This window comes from Lingula anatina, chromosome 7 (genome assembly GCF_051362555.1).
Source record: "Lingula anatina isolate TDL-2025a chromosome 7, LinAna3.0, whole genome shotgun sequence".
Classification (NCBI taxonomy): domain Eukaryota; kingdom Metazoa; phylum Brachiopoda; class Lingulata; order Lingulida; family Lingulidae; genus Lingula; species Lingula anatina.
In genome coordinates, this window is record NC_141773.1 from 18,346,203 (window position 1) to 18,364,742 (window position 18,540).

The 18,540-nt window shown below is 35.2% G+C and overlaps 1 long non-coding RNA gene across 3 annotated transcripts in view; it reads right to left on the bottom strand.

Moving 5' to 3' along the window:
* Window positions 1–2,032: 2,032 nt before the first annotated feature.
* Window positions 2,033–18,540, bottom strand: part of LOC106174501 (uncharacterized) — a 50,481-nt gene continuing 33,973 nt past the window's right edge. For all 3 annotated transcript variants that reach the window (XR_015335622.1, XR_015335621.1, XR_015335620.1), the window contains one exon: window positions 2,033–2,068. This is a non-coding gene — a long non-coding RNA (uncharacterized LOC106174501). The remainder of the gene's footprint in view (window positions 2,069–18,540) is intronic.

Below are 18,540 nucleotides of genomic sequence, written 5' to 3' on the forward strand. Positions count from 1 at the left end.
TACAAAATATGGTTCATTCACTCCCAAATATCTTGTCATGCAATGTTGTTTGCTGACTATAATACTATAACATTTACTTTAACCAATTCAAATGTTCGAGTTTTTTTAAGCAATAGATTATATCAATGATTATATAATACCTACGTAAGATCAAGGAAATTGGCTACCAACTATAGATACAAAATGTGAAAATATGTGGTTCTGGTATGGGTCTTTCCCATAAAGTTAAAGACACCTGTCTCTGCCTCCATCCCCCCCCCAATATGACCCCCCTCTCCTTTCCCCCCAAGGACATCTGTCTACCAGCTGTCTGTTATCTGTCTGTATGCACAAAACCAACCAGTTCATCTAATTCCAGAGTCACTGGACGGAAACCCAGGTGGGTAAGATCTAAGGTAAACAAATACCAGAACATTTTTTTACAACTAAAACCAACCCTGCTTCACATCTATCAAAATATTGCTGTAAAGGTAAGGATAAAATATTAGGAAGAATTTCATAAGGGTGTCTTCTTTGATGTTCCAAAAATCATGTTTTTTCAGACACAGGTGCTTAGTGTAGCGTATGGAATGTGTTTTTCCCATTACCGTCTACAAACATCTACAAAGTGTGTTTACTGTATGATGGTTGTAAGGTTGCTGCATGACGTGGTTCGCAGAACAAAGGTTAAGAACCCGTTCAAAAAGAATTTTTTTCTATATTGCATGTTTTGCCATGCATATTACTGAGAGAGAGAGAGAGAAAGGAGAGAAAAAGAAAAAGGGAGAGAAAAACATAATAAAATCATTAAAAAGGCAAACAAAGCAATGCAACGAAAGATATATCAAATGTCAATAGCTTAAATACATAAATACTTTAGATGAAATACAATATATACGAATATATATAGACATATGTTGAAAAAAGATATTTAAAAATCTGCTCTTAGAGGTATATATGCACCATTCTTAAAGTGCAGATGTTCCGCAGATCACCCATTCCCACCAGTCAGCCACCAAGACAAAATTGGTTTAATTCAATTTTATCTCCTTTCAAACAACTTACAGGAAACACAAACAGTTCTGCGCACTTGGCTTAATATGGGGCCAATTGAGAAGAATTCTTGAATCATCAGCTAATAATTATCACCAGTCCTCACGTCCCTTCCACAAACATTTATGAAATTGTGAAGACGAGTTAGGATGAGCATGCTGGGATCGAAGCACTAAATGTTATTTTCGATGGCTTCCCAGTGAAGTGCTTGAAACCATGCAATTACCTAGGTCTACCTTTTCGCATCGAAATTGGATTTAACTGATCCACTGATCATTTTGCTATCTCACTGAGATGACATTTAAAGTCTGTTGATGTGCTTTTATCAGGACCTCTCATCTAATTGGATCATTTACATTATCCTGGCCACACTGTACGCTTCCTATTTCAAACATTTAAAAGCAAAGTTGTGCACCGATATTCTAAATAATATTTTACTAAATAAATTTTGTTGTGGGAGGGAATTAAACTGTTAGAATTCCTGTATTTAAGTCACAGGAACTCCTCTTTGAAGCAACATATTTTTTTACCAATAAAAAACTGCTTGTACAATGAAACATGCACCTAGACAAGCACTTGGAATAAAGAATTTCCACTTCGATTGAGTATCTCCATAGATATATATACAGACCATACCACATTAGCTACAGTCATGCTGTATAACATTTGTTGTTTTTCCAAATAAATGTTTTGCAATAAATACTGGTACATCTATTATTTGTGTATTTATTTTTAAAATGCAAAAGCAGCTGTAATTTACCCAGGTCATCATTACAAATTATATTTATTTGACAACTTGGCAAAACATTTCATACATCAATATTCAACCAAGGTAAAAATGATTAAGATCTATTTCTCAAAAAAAAAAAAAAAAATTGACTGTGCTTACCCAAAGCAGTATGCTAAATTCAAACTAGCTGATGCAGCAACTTTGCGTAACATTCATCACTTCCTGCAATGTGGATATTCAGTTCGGAGGTTCGGCAACTTTAATAACTTCGAATTCTTCTCTTCAGTCTCTGATGCATTGGAGGCCCTAGAAAGACAGGGAAATCACTATCCATTTATATGTGAACCAATGATGTTCAAACAGATAGGCTTTTATCAAGACTTGTTTCCACAAGTGTAAACCCTGCAAACTGAAAAATCATTTTAATGAAAATATGGCAAATTGTTAACCCGTGTACAACCCCTTTCTTGCCTTTTGGGATGCTAATCTCATCCACAAGTCATCAGTGCAATTTCAATTTTGATGAATTATGATAGAATATCTCAAATTCCCTAGGATCATGCATGGGCCCTAAGTGTACCTTGAAAATAATCATTATTTTCCACTTTGCAACATTATCAAAGTCTGGGTTGTGGCAATATTTTCTTCCAAAACTTTTCCAAAACAACAGCTTTTACCTCCAAGTTCCATGTCTAGAACTAGTGTAATTGCAATTGCTGTTTCAACCTCCCCCCCCCCCCCCCCAAAAAAAAAAAAAAATTAAACATGTTAGGTTGCATAACGGGAATTTTCCAAGGATTCTCCAAGGTATAAGAATAACTCATTAAGCAAACAAAAGGGCAGTGATATAGATATCAGAGCCAGATATATAACTGAATGACTGAAACAAAATATGCAAGCACATACTGTACATGATTTCTAATCTGTGCAGCCCACTCATAAGATATGGGCTCAGATCTATTATCCCAGTTTAAAATTAACCAACTTAGGTTCATTCTTGTTTAAATTATCCAAACACCAAAATCCTCACTTCATCTGACTTGACCATTAACTTTGAAAGGTTTTATCATTTTTACAACCAAGTCTACAAGTCTACAACCAATCACACCAGTGACTTAAATCACAAACTCACAAATGAAAGATTTATTCTAAATCAATCTTTTAAGAAATGGCAAATGGTAATGAATTATTTTTTGTGGAAATTTCTGACAACCATTTCCACCACATAGCAGCCCTTTATTTGGCCAGACAACAGGCTTGTACATTCCACCCCCTCCCATCCTCCCCCAACTCTTCATCTGCCATATATCCCATCAGCATAATCATTTTTGATGTAAGTATGTACCTGATATGATCTCTAATAACTTTCTAATAATGTATCATACATATATTCCTCACAGGGTGACCAGCACCACATATCCCATAATATCTCCTTATCATCCAGCATCCACCAACATGCCTGGTAAGTGTTATGAAAATTTGGGCTCTGCAAATAAACTACTGCTGCCAGCTAAATTGCCAATTTTCCCAGAGAATTTTTCACATGTGAAGGAATGGTGCAGTGTTGATTTTTGGATTTACCTGTAACCACAAATGTGTGTTCAAAATAATACTTTACTATCCTACTTTTGTTTCTCCTTAATAATGGATAAAAAAAGTACCATTTGCTCAAACAGAAAAAAAGCCAAATCTGAGGTTTTTCCTCCCAAAATATCAATATATTTGCAATGATTTGCAAACCACCAATTGGCCAATGCTAATAAAACAAACACCATTTAACAAAAAACTCTTTTTGGTGTACCACCCAGTTTTATCCTGAGAGAAAATAAACAGAGCATCCCCAGCCACCACCTAGCTATTAGTCCCTGTATTGCCAGGTGTTACGTTATTGTTAATAACAAGGTAAACGATTGATCTTCACACTTCGCTCTATTTTGTTGGCAACATTGATAACTGATTCATCAGGAAACAAAGCAGCAGAAGCAGCAAGACATAACTACTCTGCGGTCACATTAGAATGCCCAGACCAGTGGTCAGGCACTGACCGCTACTTCCTGGAAACACTGAGACCAATCTTCACAAGGAAGCTGCCAGATCTCACGATAAAGTTTAACTGCCACTTAGCATTATGGCTGTCAATTTTAGAAACGAACTGAGACTACATCACAGTGTGTGTAATGTTATATTACTAAAGATATTACAAGTGCTTTATTGTCAAATTCAATGTTGGATATGAATAGGGAATTGCAAAAAAGTGCTCTTGCACCAACACCAAACCAGAATAAATAGGTTTTAAGTCTTCTTGTAGAAAAATAGCCGTACACAATGAGTAAAAGACACATAAGTGGTATTGAGGGATTTACCAAATGTTACTTTCAAAAATTAGACCTGGTGCAGAAAAACTAAAAAAAGTTAACAAAACTGACCTTTCATTTCACAAATTAATCATTTACTTAGTATCAAATTCTGATTTAACTGTAAGATTGTAACAACTGTAAGACTGTAACAGAAATGGTCCAAATGTAAAACAGCAATTCTTTTTTTTTCCTTTTGTATTTACAACCATATTTCATAATACCAATAGCACACAGCTGATGCCTCCAGAGGCACCAAAAGATACAATTTCAGTATCATGCAAATACATCATTACCCCAAAAAGTCAAATTATTTCCCCTTAAACTTGCAAGGGAGACTAATGTATTTAACTTCATGATTTCCCAAAATGATTCTGCAACACAAAGGTGTCTTCTGTGCACTGGTTCAAATAAATCATACCCTCTAAAATCTATATTCATTGAACATGTGTTCTGCTTGTTGATTTATCTCTACCAAGGGAAGAAACATGCATCATGGTGCCCTGGCATCTTATTCAAGAATTATTTCCCTCTTTTCAATAAAAAGTAAAAAGAAAGAAAAGAAAAGAAAAAAAAATGTGATATCTATACTAAGTTTGTTGCATCGTGTTTCAAAACATAACATGCAAAGTGTTAATCATTCTGTTTGATGATGCATTAGAAATGTGCTAGAGGATACCTATGTCACATTCTAACACAATCCCCCAGCATGCCTCTTACTACTGATTATTCTCATCATGAAATTCCACCTTAATTACTACTTAATTGCTGAGAATGCAGTATTCATTTCACTGAAGAATTTTTCTACTTTAACATTGATTTGTGTCATAAGAATTTGAAACACTGAATTGTCCTTACATGTTAGAGAAGAACAACTAAACACATCATTGCAAACTTGAAATCGCCATATATTAATGTAAACTATAATATGCCATTACCAAATTTCAACTGCAGAAAGAAGACTAATCATTACAGACAGTCCATACTCCAGAGTATAGTTAGATTTTACTAACTTTCCTCGAACTGCCAATACTCTCGAGTATCTGAAAGACCTGCATGGCAGTATATATGGGTCACCAAAGCAGCCACAGAGTCTGTACACAGAACCAGGGGAGTCATTAGATGTTGATGAAACCATGGAAAACAAATGGGATAGATTTGTAAATGGATAGTTAGCAACATCAGTAGACAACATATGTGCATTACCTATGGTAGCACCTTCTGTTTGCCGAGTCTTTCGAGTTCACTTCTGTCCCAGTGAAATTTGTTGCAAAGCTACTCTCTAGTCACTCTATTAATTCTAAGCTTCATTTATACATATAGTAACAAAAATTAATTAAGAAACAGGGTTATATTACGTATATATCCCTGGTCTGATACAATATTTTTAATCACAAAAACTGAATACCATTAACTTAATTTAAAACTCAGTGATAAGCCCTATTTCAGTTTGAGACATTTTACAGCAATAGAAATAAATAGTTTCCAATACTGAACCAACCCCTGCAAAATCCTAAATCGGCCCTTGACTTCAAAATAAAATTACAGATACTAAACTTGGTTAAATTCAGTGTTTGTAAAATATACTTATTATTGACATCAAAAACATAAATACTGGTCCAACTGGGTGAGTAACATTTCAGTGTTCACAACATGTAGTTCTTTTATAATTGCTTTTGAAACATCTCAATCACAACAGAATGACACCAATCCAAAATCAATAAGATTAAAACAAATCAAGAGAAATTGATCAATCAGTAAAACTACATGAATCACATACGTCATTAAATTATTAATAACGTGTGTATTAAATCACTTAACCACAGGTTTTAGTTTTAAGCAAACTATACATATATTTATACTAATAGCATGCATCTTAACCTAATTAATCAAAATTTTCTTTTAATCCAATATAGGCAAATTGCCTACCAGTTGAACAAAGCTCTAGCAGCAACGTTGCACCTGATTATGCAGTCAACCATATTGTCTGGGGATTATGTTGTATAAGGCAACAACAAAAGCTAATTATTAAAGTAATTAGGAAGTTCATTATTTTTAAGTCTGATACATCAATCATCCAATATGAAACAATGGATATGTCGGTATTGACAAAAATATCTGTTATATTCTGAAGGATTTACCAAATGTTACTTTCAAAAACAAGACCTGGTGCAGAACAACAAAAAAAAGCTAACAAAACTGACCTTTGATTTCACAAATTAATCATTTACTTAGTATCAAATTCTGATTTAACTAAAACAGAAATGTTTTCTTTGAGGATCAAGGCCCAATAAAAGTCAATTTCATCTGTTGTTTCACTTTTTCACAGATTCTGCATATGCCAGAGAAAAAATGAAAATAAATAAACACCTTACATCATATGGACCATGGTTCATTCAATTTGAAACCTATGAAACATCATTTATTGAAAATGCTGGATGAGAATATAGAATAACATATCAATCAGTCAACACCATAGTTTGTAACATGCTCCTACTTTTAACACACTGTGAAACTAATTTGTCAGCCAGACAAGACATACTGCTTACTCGGTGCTTGCTGGCCTGTTCTATGCCATTGCCTCCAATGAACAATACCCTAGCCTTGCCCGGTCACTCTAAGATGCAATGCAATTATCTAGTTTATGAAAATTGGAACAGACTGCCAAATGAGTGGCTAATTCAGTTTGGTCACAGCTGAGGTAAAGGTTTGCTGCATTCCTCTGGTCAGTCAGCCAGTACCAAACAGTAGCCTTGGTGGACAGAGGGCAATGAGGCAATCAAAAATGGTAATTTACTTGATAAATGTCCAATACAGCTACTGCCACTTATATTTAATTGGGTTTAATTGTCCTAGTTTTCAGACTGGCATAGTTGGCACTGGTGGGATGAAGTGTACTGGTCGGATGAAGTGTTAAATATTCACGACATCCTGTATGCACTTATTTGGGCATAATCTAATCAGTGACTGCTAGATGGATCCTGGACATTGTATGTTTCTGATGTTCCTAACTTGCCACTTCTGAGGTCAGTTTTATAAAAGTGAAAAGGCAACTTTTACACCATATTCAGACACACATCACACTAGCTAGGCCGGTGCAACTCTGTCAGGGATACTTGCTAAAGTGCAATCAACTTAATTGTATGACAGCATCCTCGAGCAGCTATCGGGTAATTAACTAACTTGGGCTGATTAAGCTGAGTCCAGTGATTGTTCTTTAGGGAGAATCCCCCTCATAGTTGGACCAACCCAACTAGTACAATATGTGAACCTAAATGTGCCCTAAGGCCAATTTCTAGTTCTCTTGACTACAGGCAGTAACGCACTAAAATAATGACTGTCAGTCTAAAATTACTTTTTTATAATATAAACCCATTTTGCATCTTGCAACAACATAATTTTATTATAAATGTAGGGTGTAACAGCTGGCAAAAACACAATCAGATAAAAAATATAAATCCCTGCCCAAAAACTTCATTCACAGACATCTTCCTGCTTTTTTCTCTTGCAAACAAGAAAAGTTCAATTCATCAATTCATCTTCCCGTTTTGTGCTGCTAGCTTGATTTACCTTGCAGACAAAATGTGTCACACCTGTCTGGCAAAACCATCTAATCAAAATACAATAGCCTAAAAAACAATATAATACAGTTATGTCACTACATTTGATAATGTCTCCATTTTATGGCATTCCTGTCTGACATAAAACTATTGGAGATGCTGGAGATGGATATTATGTAATCTCATTTTTTGTCTGTAAATTCTTATCGTCTGATCTTCAGTGACAGACAATTTGTCTTACCTGTCAAGTCTCATCTATCTCATGAAAGATCTACACATTCAGAAGCCTCTGTGTAAGCTTTTCCCTTTGAAGTAAGTGTCATGTACATGTGCAGTTACTCTTGAATTACATGTGCAATGAAAGAAAGCAGTTCAATTACATCTGAGATGCACAGAAGCAGTAAGGCACAGAAACAGCAAGGCCTGTGGCCAGCAATTTCAAAAAGTTTTTAAAGTGAACCTTTTTACCATGAAACATACTTGTGTTCACAGAACATGGATTGGATTTTGATTCAGATCAGATATTTTCTTGCCTACAAAGGGCAATTCTTCTGAACCTCCCTGAACCCCCACGCCCACTCGACCAGGCCTGAGTAACTTATTTTACAGTATCTAAAATACATATACAGATTTGTTATCAAACATGTTTTGAAAGGAAAACCTTCAGAAATAAAAAAGCATGGGCAATAAAATGTGTAAATTACATGTAAATATGTAGTCTACAAGAGTTGGTAAGCCTGAGGTGGTACATTTGACTACACGTCAGTCTTGGCACCCTCTGCCACACTACTAGTGCATGCACTGTAAGCACAGTAATGTATTCATAATGGAACTTAATACAGAAGTTCATCCAAGAAAACAATACAATGGTTCACCCGGTGGCACAGGTCAATAAAAACAGTTGTGTACTTCCTGAATTCTTGGCGCTTCCAGCAGTAATCACTGCTGTCTTGGTTGACATGACATTCATTGGCAAAGAATACAACATGAAGCCAATTAATATTAACAGTATTGGAATGTGCATATTTATTACTTACTTATGCACCTTTGGCAAAAAAGTATAGTTTGACGGGTAAATATACAACTGATAAAACTCTGCTTCCACACAATGACACCAGAATGCAATTAAATCTTACATATATGATAAGTACTAGTACAACATAGCTTATTTATAAATAGTTTCCCTTTCATAAAAGATGATTCAAGATTCAGCTGAGCTCAAATAAGTTATAACTTCTTTTTATAAAAAGGATATATAAACAGATTAATCCTCTGGAAGATTTTTTAAAATGCAAAAAAAAAAAAATTAAATAAATATAGTGACAGTTAGACTTGGATATGTAAAGGGGGATGGATGAGAGCAAAGCAAGCATTTTCCACTGGGGGATTGGAGGGGGGGGGGGCAAACCCTCATCTGCTTCAGCTACTGTTTGAGTTATTCCAATCAATTTCCAATAAAATGCAATCACTGCTATCGTTTTTTTTTTTTTTCTATAGAATCATTCTTGTGCATGATGTTCTCTCTCCTAGCAAACAAAACGCATCTCTTATATCACAGGCATGCTCTGCTTTTGAAAACAGATAAAAAGTGAAATTCACCATACAATAAAAATAATAATAACATTCAGAAGGTAAAATGACATCGAATCTATCAAAATTACAAACTCATTTTCTTAAGCCGATTTCAGTCCCCTGAGGGAAACAATGTGTTTGCTCCTGTGTCAATCCAATGTAAATGTCAAAACCTGCAGCAACAGGATGCTAATTGAAGAACATGCAAATAATCCATTCATGCCATTGTCATTCATGTCCAGCTCTGCAGTGCGCCCAACGGGAATTCTAGGGGATTCCTGGCGCCACCGATTGACTTGTGACATTACCCACATTCTTAGAAATGGAGTCCCATTATCCCAGCATTTCTAGGAGTTAATCAGATCAGTGCCACTACTGCTCGGAATTTCTTTGATCTGCTGCACAGTGATGGCTTTTAGTCTGAAGCATATATGTGTAATGCACTTTGGGACAGACTGCATTTTGTATTTGAAGTGGCACTATTAGATTGTATGCTAAAAGGATCTCTTTTTTAGAGACAGCTTTATGTGGTGAATGGATTATTTATGTCTGTGGTCTACTCGACTATGATCAAATGGGTTATATTTTTGAACATATCATACTTTGTTATTACTGATTTTACTGTGAATATCAATGTATTGGAGGACATGAGATTAATGGTATCATCATCATAATAATCACTTAAAATTAATGAATCCAGAATAATTTTTTTTTCAAACATATACAGTATATATAAAGTTCATTTTGGGTGTCACTATCAATATTTCTAAAAATGTAAGAAAATGCTTTCTTTTAGAAACAAAAACAAAATTATACAAAGACAGATACAAAAGCAATACAGAAAAATAAGATGACATTTACTTTATCTGGCATCATGCCACTGTTTTCAGGGAATAAAAAAAAACTCTTGAATTACACGTGCAATGAAAGAAAGCAGCACAATTTAATCTGAGATGTTGCCTATAGATTATTAAACATCATTGTGCAGAGATAGTTGTCAACTTAACCAGGCACTAAAGTTAGTATCAAGTATCTCGCTTGTAAAGCATCATAACTTCACTGCAGAGGTTAAGACCAAACATTAGAGTCACCTCATAATGGCGGCGAAGAGACAGAAAGGCGGGAGATAGGGTGTCCGGGTTTTAGATCCGTATCACATGAATAAAAATCTCTGATAAAAGACAAGTTCTGGAAAATCTGGATTGTCAGTGTGGTATATGTTAAATGCAGAGACTTAATCATTATCAAGTTATTACCAAAAATAACTTGATTAAAAACAAATAATCATCTTAAAACATTTCAAAACAACTGTAAAATGTGAAAAACATGCTAAAATGCAAAGACCCTAACTAGCTTATATTTTGCTGAATCAAAACACCCAAGCCATAAAAAACCATCCACTATATAACCAATTTACAATGCTGAGCAAAATATTCTAGCAAACCAATTCCAACTTTTCATCATCTTCTACTCTACTTAAAAGAAATAAAGACCTTCACATTAACACTCACTCAAAACCTCAAAACCACAGAAAGGCCTAGAACCAATATAGTCCTCCTATAGCTTCCCTCAAAATACCTGTGCATGAACTGCTCTGCCTCCCCTCTCTCTCTCTCTCTCTCCCCCCCCCCCCCCCACCCACCCACCCACCCACCCACATGGATCTATCAGAGAACAGTCTACAATATTAACTTTCCTGACCCACCCTGAATGTCTAACATCAAGTCCCAGCACTGCTGGTTGTGATTTGGGATAATTAAAGCAGTTTTAGAAAAGAAATTAAGCAAATATTAGAGACAGAGCAACTACTAAACAAATATTCTGGATATGCAATATCCCATGGCATATAAGGACAATTAACTAAATATATCAATTGCACATTTTGCACATTAGACCATAATGAATCAGTAACACAATATTGCGCATACAGCTTCTGAACTTATAACTTAACAAGCAGCTAAATATGGGTTATATATAATAAAAACTAAAACAAACTAAAATATACAAAACTTGCTACTTGCCTGGGTCTGTGTAGCCTGATAGTAAACTAAACAAGGCTTGTGCACCATTTATATGTGCAATGTGAGAAAGACAAGCAGCCAACACGAAAACTACAATGATGATGATAATGTTTTCCAATTAGTTTGTGATTGGCTAATGGAGCAGGCAAGTGCAGAGATCATGTGACAGTGGGAAATTATGGGATAGATGTCAAGAGGCAAGCAATCAACTGCACAGTCCTAATCTATTTTCTTTTCTCTTTTTTTTCTTCAGTTTTTTTTCATAAGGTACACATCAGACTGATGTTTTTAAAAAAACTAAGTGGACAATTTGGTTTGGGAGAATACATCAAGAAACAATGCCATATACCAATAGAGAATATATTTGTTTTAGATTTACAGGAAAATTGTTTTTCAGTTCTTCATCACAAACTTATTTCTTCATGCTTTTCAACATATAATAGACTAATTCTCTAATGATATTCATTTTTCCCTTCTCTTGATAGAAATTCAAACCCCAACCTAACAAAGCTTTGACCACTTCATTCTCTATTTTCCTAAATATATTATTTTTTATTACTTTCATCAACAAAAATGGAAAAAGTCACATGCTGCAAAGGATATGCTCCCTTTACAAAAAGAAAAAAGATAAAAAAAAAAACATTAGTCTGGCTCAAAATTCAATTTACCTAAGACAATCTTTATCTATATCAAAGGTAAGCATGTTATATTTGTATCAATGGAGACAGTCTCTTATCAACAGAGATGCACTGTAATCTATTCATCATAGCAGAGAGCTTAAATGAAAGATAATAGCTTCATAAGGTAATGTGTATTTTAAATTGTTATATCACAGGACTCACTGGGTTACAGGGTCCCTGGATACATGTGGTAATGTATACTATACAGGTCCTTGAGGGTACAGTAATGTATGACTTATGACAGAAAAAATAGAAATGTTCATTTTTTAGATGGACCTCTTGGGTTATGGTGTCTCCAAATATGTAGTAATGGATTTCGGTGTAGTTTCAACTGAGACAATATATTTGTCTTCATTTTTAGGCCAAGTTTTTATCTTTTTTTAACTAATAAATTTGTTTTAAGCAAGGAAAAAAAGCACCAGCCCAGGTACATTTATGCTGTCGCAATTAGATAATATGTGATTTGTAATAATTGAAAGCATTAAAACTGGACAGCAGATTTGTCAAGAAAAAAAATCTAACCTGACACATGTCAATCAAAGAATTAAGCATGTCCTGTTAAAAGTACAAGATAATTGCCCTTCCTGAGCCATGGGTCAGAGGCTGTGGCCAGACTGCAGATGTCCGAAGATCTGGACATTGATGGAGCACTTACTGGCCAATGTCTAACCTATGACTTCTAATTTACCTTCCTTGCTGATTATGGGGGGGGGGGGGGGGGGGGGGGGGGCACTAAAAGTTAAACCCAATCTGGTCCCAGCCCACCATACATGACCTGACAACTGCAATGAAATGACAAGTGATTCAGTTGTCTGTGGTTTTTCCTTACACTACTGGCTCAGAGTCCATTACGGTAGTGCATCTTCATGGTAGGATTCAGTGAAGTTGAATAGGATGGAAATTATCTATATAAGCATTACCACTGTGCTTCAGAAGACTTCTGCAATGCTGCATTGCAACTGTGCAGCACCAATTTCCTTCCAAGAAACATGAATTCTCCCCTCTCCAAGAAAGCTTTAATTACCATCCTTTCTTAAGTTTAAATAGTAATAGAGGAAAACCACATGAAGTGTGAAAAAAACTGATACTTCCGCCAACTTCATATGTTCCTTTCACATAAATGACATTTAAACTTTAAAAGCTGTCACCTTTTAACACAGAACAAGAGTCTACTTTTAACCTTCTTGTTTCAATGCAATGGGTTAAAAAACCTTATGGAGTGTGAAGGAAATCCCTCTTTAACAAATAGCCACAGTTGTCGTAGATATTTATGCAACATTAACTTGAAGCCTACTTGTATTTTTTGCCCTGGGTTTATTTCTTAATGCCAGCTGGTCATGGTTATCTTTTTTTAATACTATACAAGCTGGGCTTTTTCCTTTTAAGTTATTGAGCTTCACTGTAAGCAATGACCAGCAATCACCTGTGTATCTCATCATAGATTAAATAAGCTTAGAAACCCATGCTCAGTTATCACATATCACACCTGAGATGGTGATTTGCACCTTTTTGCCATATTGCACTCACACTTGCAGTAGTTGAAAAAACATCTTGAAAAGAACACCACATTTGCTTCAAGCAGATAAAGCTATTCCAAACAAGAAAAAAAAATCTGTAAAAAATCCTTATAATCAAATGTGTGAAACTTGTGTCAGCTTAGAAAAATACTGATAAACCCAAGGTCATAGATTCAGATTAAAAAAAAAAAAAAAAGGAACTTGCTAATATGGTCTTCACAAAAAGAAAACAGTTACGAGAGACAGAGGTCACAGCGGGGTGAATCCTGATGTTTACCTAAATTTGCCAGGAGGAAATATATATTAGTTCAGGTGAAATGCTGTCATCATAAACTTTGAAGATTGTATTTCTTCACCATTTAACTGCAGGCTACAGGGTGGTCACAAATCACAAGATACCAATGATTTAAACTTGTCAGTTTTTTTCTCCCAATATATAAAGGATGAATAATAATGAAGAAAGCAAAGAACAAATGAATGGAAACATGTATGATGACTTACATTCTACAACTGAAAAAAAGTGAAACAATTATAAACAAACAAAAAAATACAATCACAGAATAGATAGAAAGTTAATGAACAATACCAAAAACAGTGAAAAATTAAAAACAGTAAGCCAGAAGGGGTGAGGGCAAGTTAAAGAATTGTGTGTGTATATATCCTTTAAAAACACTGTGATAAAATTAGTGCTTAAACCTTTTGTAAGGTACTTTTGAAGAACCCTTTCAACTTCACTCCGATTACATGGATCTGACTTCTTAAGGCTCCATGATATATTCCCAGTGTTGAAAGCTCGCCAGAATGGGTTCTTAATCAATTGACATCCAGTAAGAGAAAGATACTTGTATGCTAACATTCAGCTGATAAACGCAGACATTTCTAAACTTATTTTGATTCACAACAAAAGGCTTGCAATAAACTCGATCTGCACTTCCAGATGGATTTTGAAAAAAGCCTTTAAAGCTATATATAGTAGAGTGTTGCTTACAGTTATACCTTAGATATACATGCATTTCTTGGAATTGTTTTGTCAACCTTTGCAAGACTTCTCTATGCTTTTTAAAAAGGGCATTTACAAAATGTTAAGGTTAATGATTCAAAGAAATCTATGACATCACTTAGCTAACTACGCAATACATTACCCTATATTACAAGGCACTGCCTATAGAAGAGTAAAACAGTTTCACATCATTGGATAAAATAGGTTATTTTGTTGTGTTTTGTACAGTGATAATATAAAATGACATGTATCATATGAAGCAAAACACATTTACCTTAAAATTTGTCAGTTTCATCCAAGTTTTTGTCAGATACTATATGAGGATGCAATCATATATGGACGCGCCTGAAGCGAATAAGATCCCGTTCCTCAGTGTAAACATGGCCTCAGGAAAACAGCATTCCACCGCTCCTGTTGCCTACAGCATAAAAAACACTGTACCTTGCCTATATCTGCATTGTACCAGCTTGTAACCACTCTGTTGAACTCAACAGCATACAGTTAGGAACAATATTGATGAACAGAGATGAGAACACACAGATAACACCAACCCCTGTGATCTGATAGTTGGTGCTAAAGAAACAATGCTGCAGGTAGTTCTTTACTAAACTCCCACTTGGAAATCAGATAAATAGTACATGTGCCTGCAGTATGTTTATAGTCATACATACACTGAAAGAACAATTTATGCTACTGATACAATGTATAAGCAGATAAAAACATGCAGATACAATTAACTGCGATTTGTTTGCTGGCTATCAGAAAATTATATCTGAACCAACAGGTTATGAAAGGTGCAATCAATATATCATTTATGTTTAATGCCAGAGTAAGTGGCATGCACAGTAATATGTTCCAACAACGAAAACAGTGATGTGATGGTAATATTCTGTAAATCGTCAACAACCCATATAGTGTCCAACTCCATATGCAGGGGGAAAGGGTTTCAGAGAGTTGGTAAGAACCGCCCTTATGTCTAGAAAAGTTCTTTCTCAATCAAAAATTTGAGCCAAGATCTATGCAATTTCTCATGTTGTGTCACCTAAAGGGTGACAGGGACCACTTTTTCAAAAAACAAAATGCCCCTTGGAAATTGCTGGCTTTACAGGCCTGATATGTATCTGTTAAAAACTCAACTGTAACTGCCATGGAGCAACACTGCAAAATAGCAAGAAATATAAGGTAAGTATTAAACATCAATCTAACTGCCTTGAACACAACATTGTAGAAATGCATACACTAATCATGACGTGATACGTACATTGGCAAGCAGCTTATTTCCTGAAACCTTGGCAACGCTTCACGAATAGAAAAATGAGATGGCCAGTTGCAATTTGTATATGTTTTGGTCAGTTATAGCTATACGTCATATTGCCCTGCTATGAGGATCAGAAACAATGCGAACTTTTACTGTAGCATTTATTAGTAAAAAATTATGCTGATTTATTAAAAACACCAGTCAAAATAAATTGCAAAGTATCTTCTTTTCTGTAAAAGAACTGACTCTGTGATGATGCATACTGGTGCATGTATGTGCATGCATACAAACATCCACCTACCTTTTCAGCAGGCTTCTATGTAAAACAGTATTTTCTTTCCTGGTTGTCTATCTAATTGATAAGGCCAAGCCTAAATGGAATTGAAAAACTGAAGCCGCTGGGAAGACAAAGAGCTCTTTTTTGTTAAATAAATTGGATTAAATGGTGTACTGAGGGGGCAAAAAGAGGGTTGCACTCCAAATGTCACATTTTACGATAAAAGCAAATCTTAAAGCTTATTTTGCTTACCATTTAACACCAAGAAACAGAGGTTTTCAGTAAAGCCCACTTTTTTATGCCCAGATTCACTAGAAAAATTAGGGACAAGAGCTCACATTTTAAGGCAGGCATTGCTACAACCAGTACTGCCTCATGAACCATAATGCACATCCCAAACAGCACAGCACTTATCCAACACCAATGAATAACATAATTATAGCAAACGCAAACAGCAATGCTGCATAATGACAATGCTGAGCATGATAACATCAACTAATCACTTCACTTACATTACTTACTCCCATTTCCATCAGCACTCGTTGTGTTATGTCTTACCTAACAAAGACCTCAACCGTGTGCGTGTTCCTCTATTACACAATTAGTCCTGTGATGCAGAAAATCCATGGGACAACAAGCAATATTTTAAGGCAGCTGACTCACAATGAAATCAAACTCTGTCTCTTTACAGCATGCTATTTAACCATACACACCTTTGTACTTAACGGGAAACTGACACCCAAAAGGGACTATTTTTTGTGCCAAACTACGTGGAACCTATTAAGGCTGATATTATGAGATTGTGTTGTTAAATGATGAGCTTTTAATGGGTAAATATTTATGAAGAAGAATGTATTCTGGGTTTTTAGTATGCCAAGGTTTTGTACCTAAGTACTCAGCAATGAGAGAGAGAGAGAGAGAGAGAGAGAGAGAGAGAGAGACTTGCTATTACTTTTACAACAAACCCATATCTCATTAAATCAGAGTCTAATCAATGTCACATTTCCAGTACCTGAAATATATACAAATAAAAAATTTATTTCCAAGATGTAAAAATCAGATTATTCCAATATTCCAGTGCAAGCTTTCTCCTCGTGTTCATTTTCTGCCAAAATTGACTCCATTTCCCCTTTGGAACACCTATTGATGAACTGATTACCCAAAATCGTAAAATAATCAACATCAACATGCACAAATACTACACATTGCGTGTACATCTCTAGCCTTCCAAGTTGACAAATACACCATATGGGATCCCATTACAATTTGTATATCCAGCCCCAGACCAGCCAGACATGCAGTGACGGCTCACAAACAAATCAATACCGACTCACAAATAACAGTGGAATATTTTCAGAACAAATCAAGAAATCATCTAAAAGCAGACAGAGATAACTGGTGACCTCGCCTTTGAGATAAAGCGGCTTCGGGGCAAGTCTGTACCACAATTAATAACCACATTACACTATTAAAAAGAGATGTGAAGTAAAAATCAATAACTTATTCTATCGTTGCGCCACAATGAACACACTGAGAATTCCAATAGAGCCATTATCATGACAGATCAGTATAGTACAATCTATCCATATAGACATAAATGAAACGGTTGAGTCTTTTCTCTTGCTTTTAATGATCAAAAATGTGCACTGAATGGTTATTATAAAATCAATATTTTCTGCAGATTTTTTTGAGAAAACAAATGATGCTGGAACAGAAACAGGTGTCAAAGTAAACAATTCATTTAGATTAAGCCAGTTAATTTTGATTATTATGATTCTGGAAATAATTTGCCATCAAAGAAATTAGTTAATGTTGATGAGCCCAGATATAATAAATCCTTAGAAAAGCATGAAAATGGCAAATATTTACTGCTACAATTAAAGGCTATTTGTTAGTACACATGTACGTCTTTAAGTGGTAAGCATGCACATGCAATTTTTTCATTTCACTATAATTGCCCAATTAAAAGTATACTAAGCCCAATTTATCCTGAATTTTTTTTCTAAAAAGAGCATTGTATTACCTACTGCATCAACACATGGTGACACAAAGCACCAATTAACAAAATCTGCTTTAAACCATCCATTTCCTATTATAACCCCACCTCCCACAAAACTCTTCATTAACAGATCTGTACACCAAAAAAAATACTTTGAACTAATTGGTCACAACATGCCATTTATGTTAAAAAACCTATTGACCTGGCAGCCAAAGTAACTGTTAATACATTATCTTTTCGTGTTTTAACTCTTACCTGTAGATCCAAGATACAATTAACATGAAAAAAGCACCTACTCATGTCTGCTAGCCAAATGATCAGTTGATCAAGATTTGCCTGCAGCCTCTCTTTGAACTTTCTAGCCTCCCTTTGGAAGTGCATCAACATTATTATTATCCATAGTGCTGGCTGCAATAATAATATCAGTGCACCACATGATGAATATACCTGCTTTAATAAATGCTGCACCAATATCACCTGGACAGGTTGTTTCGTGTCAGTTTAATATGTGCGTCATTTAGAAGGGAGATTACATATAGA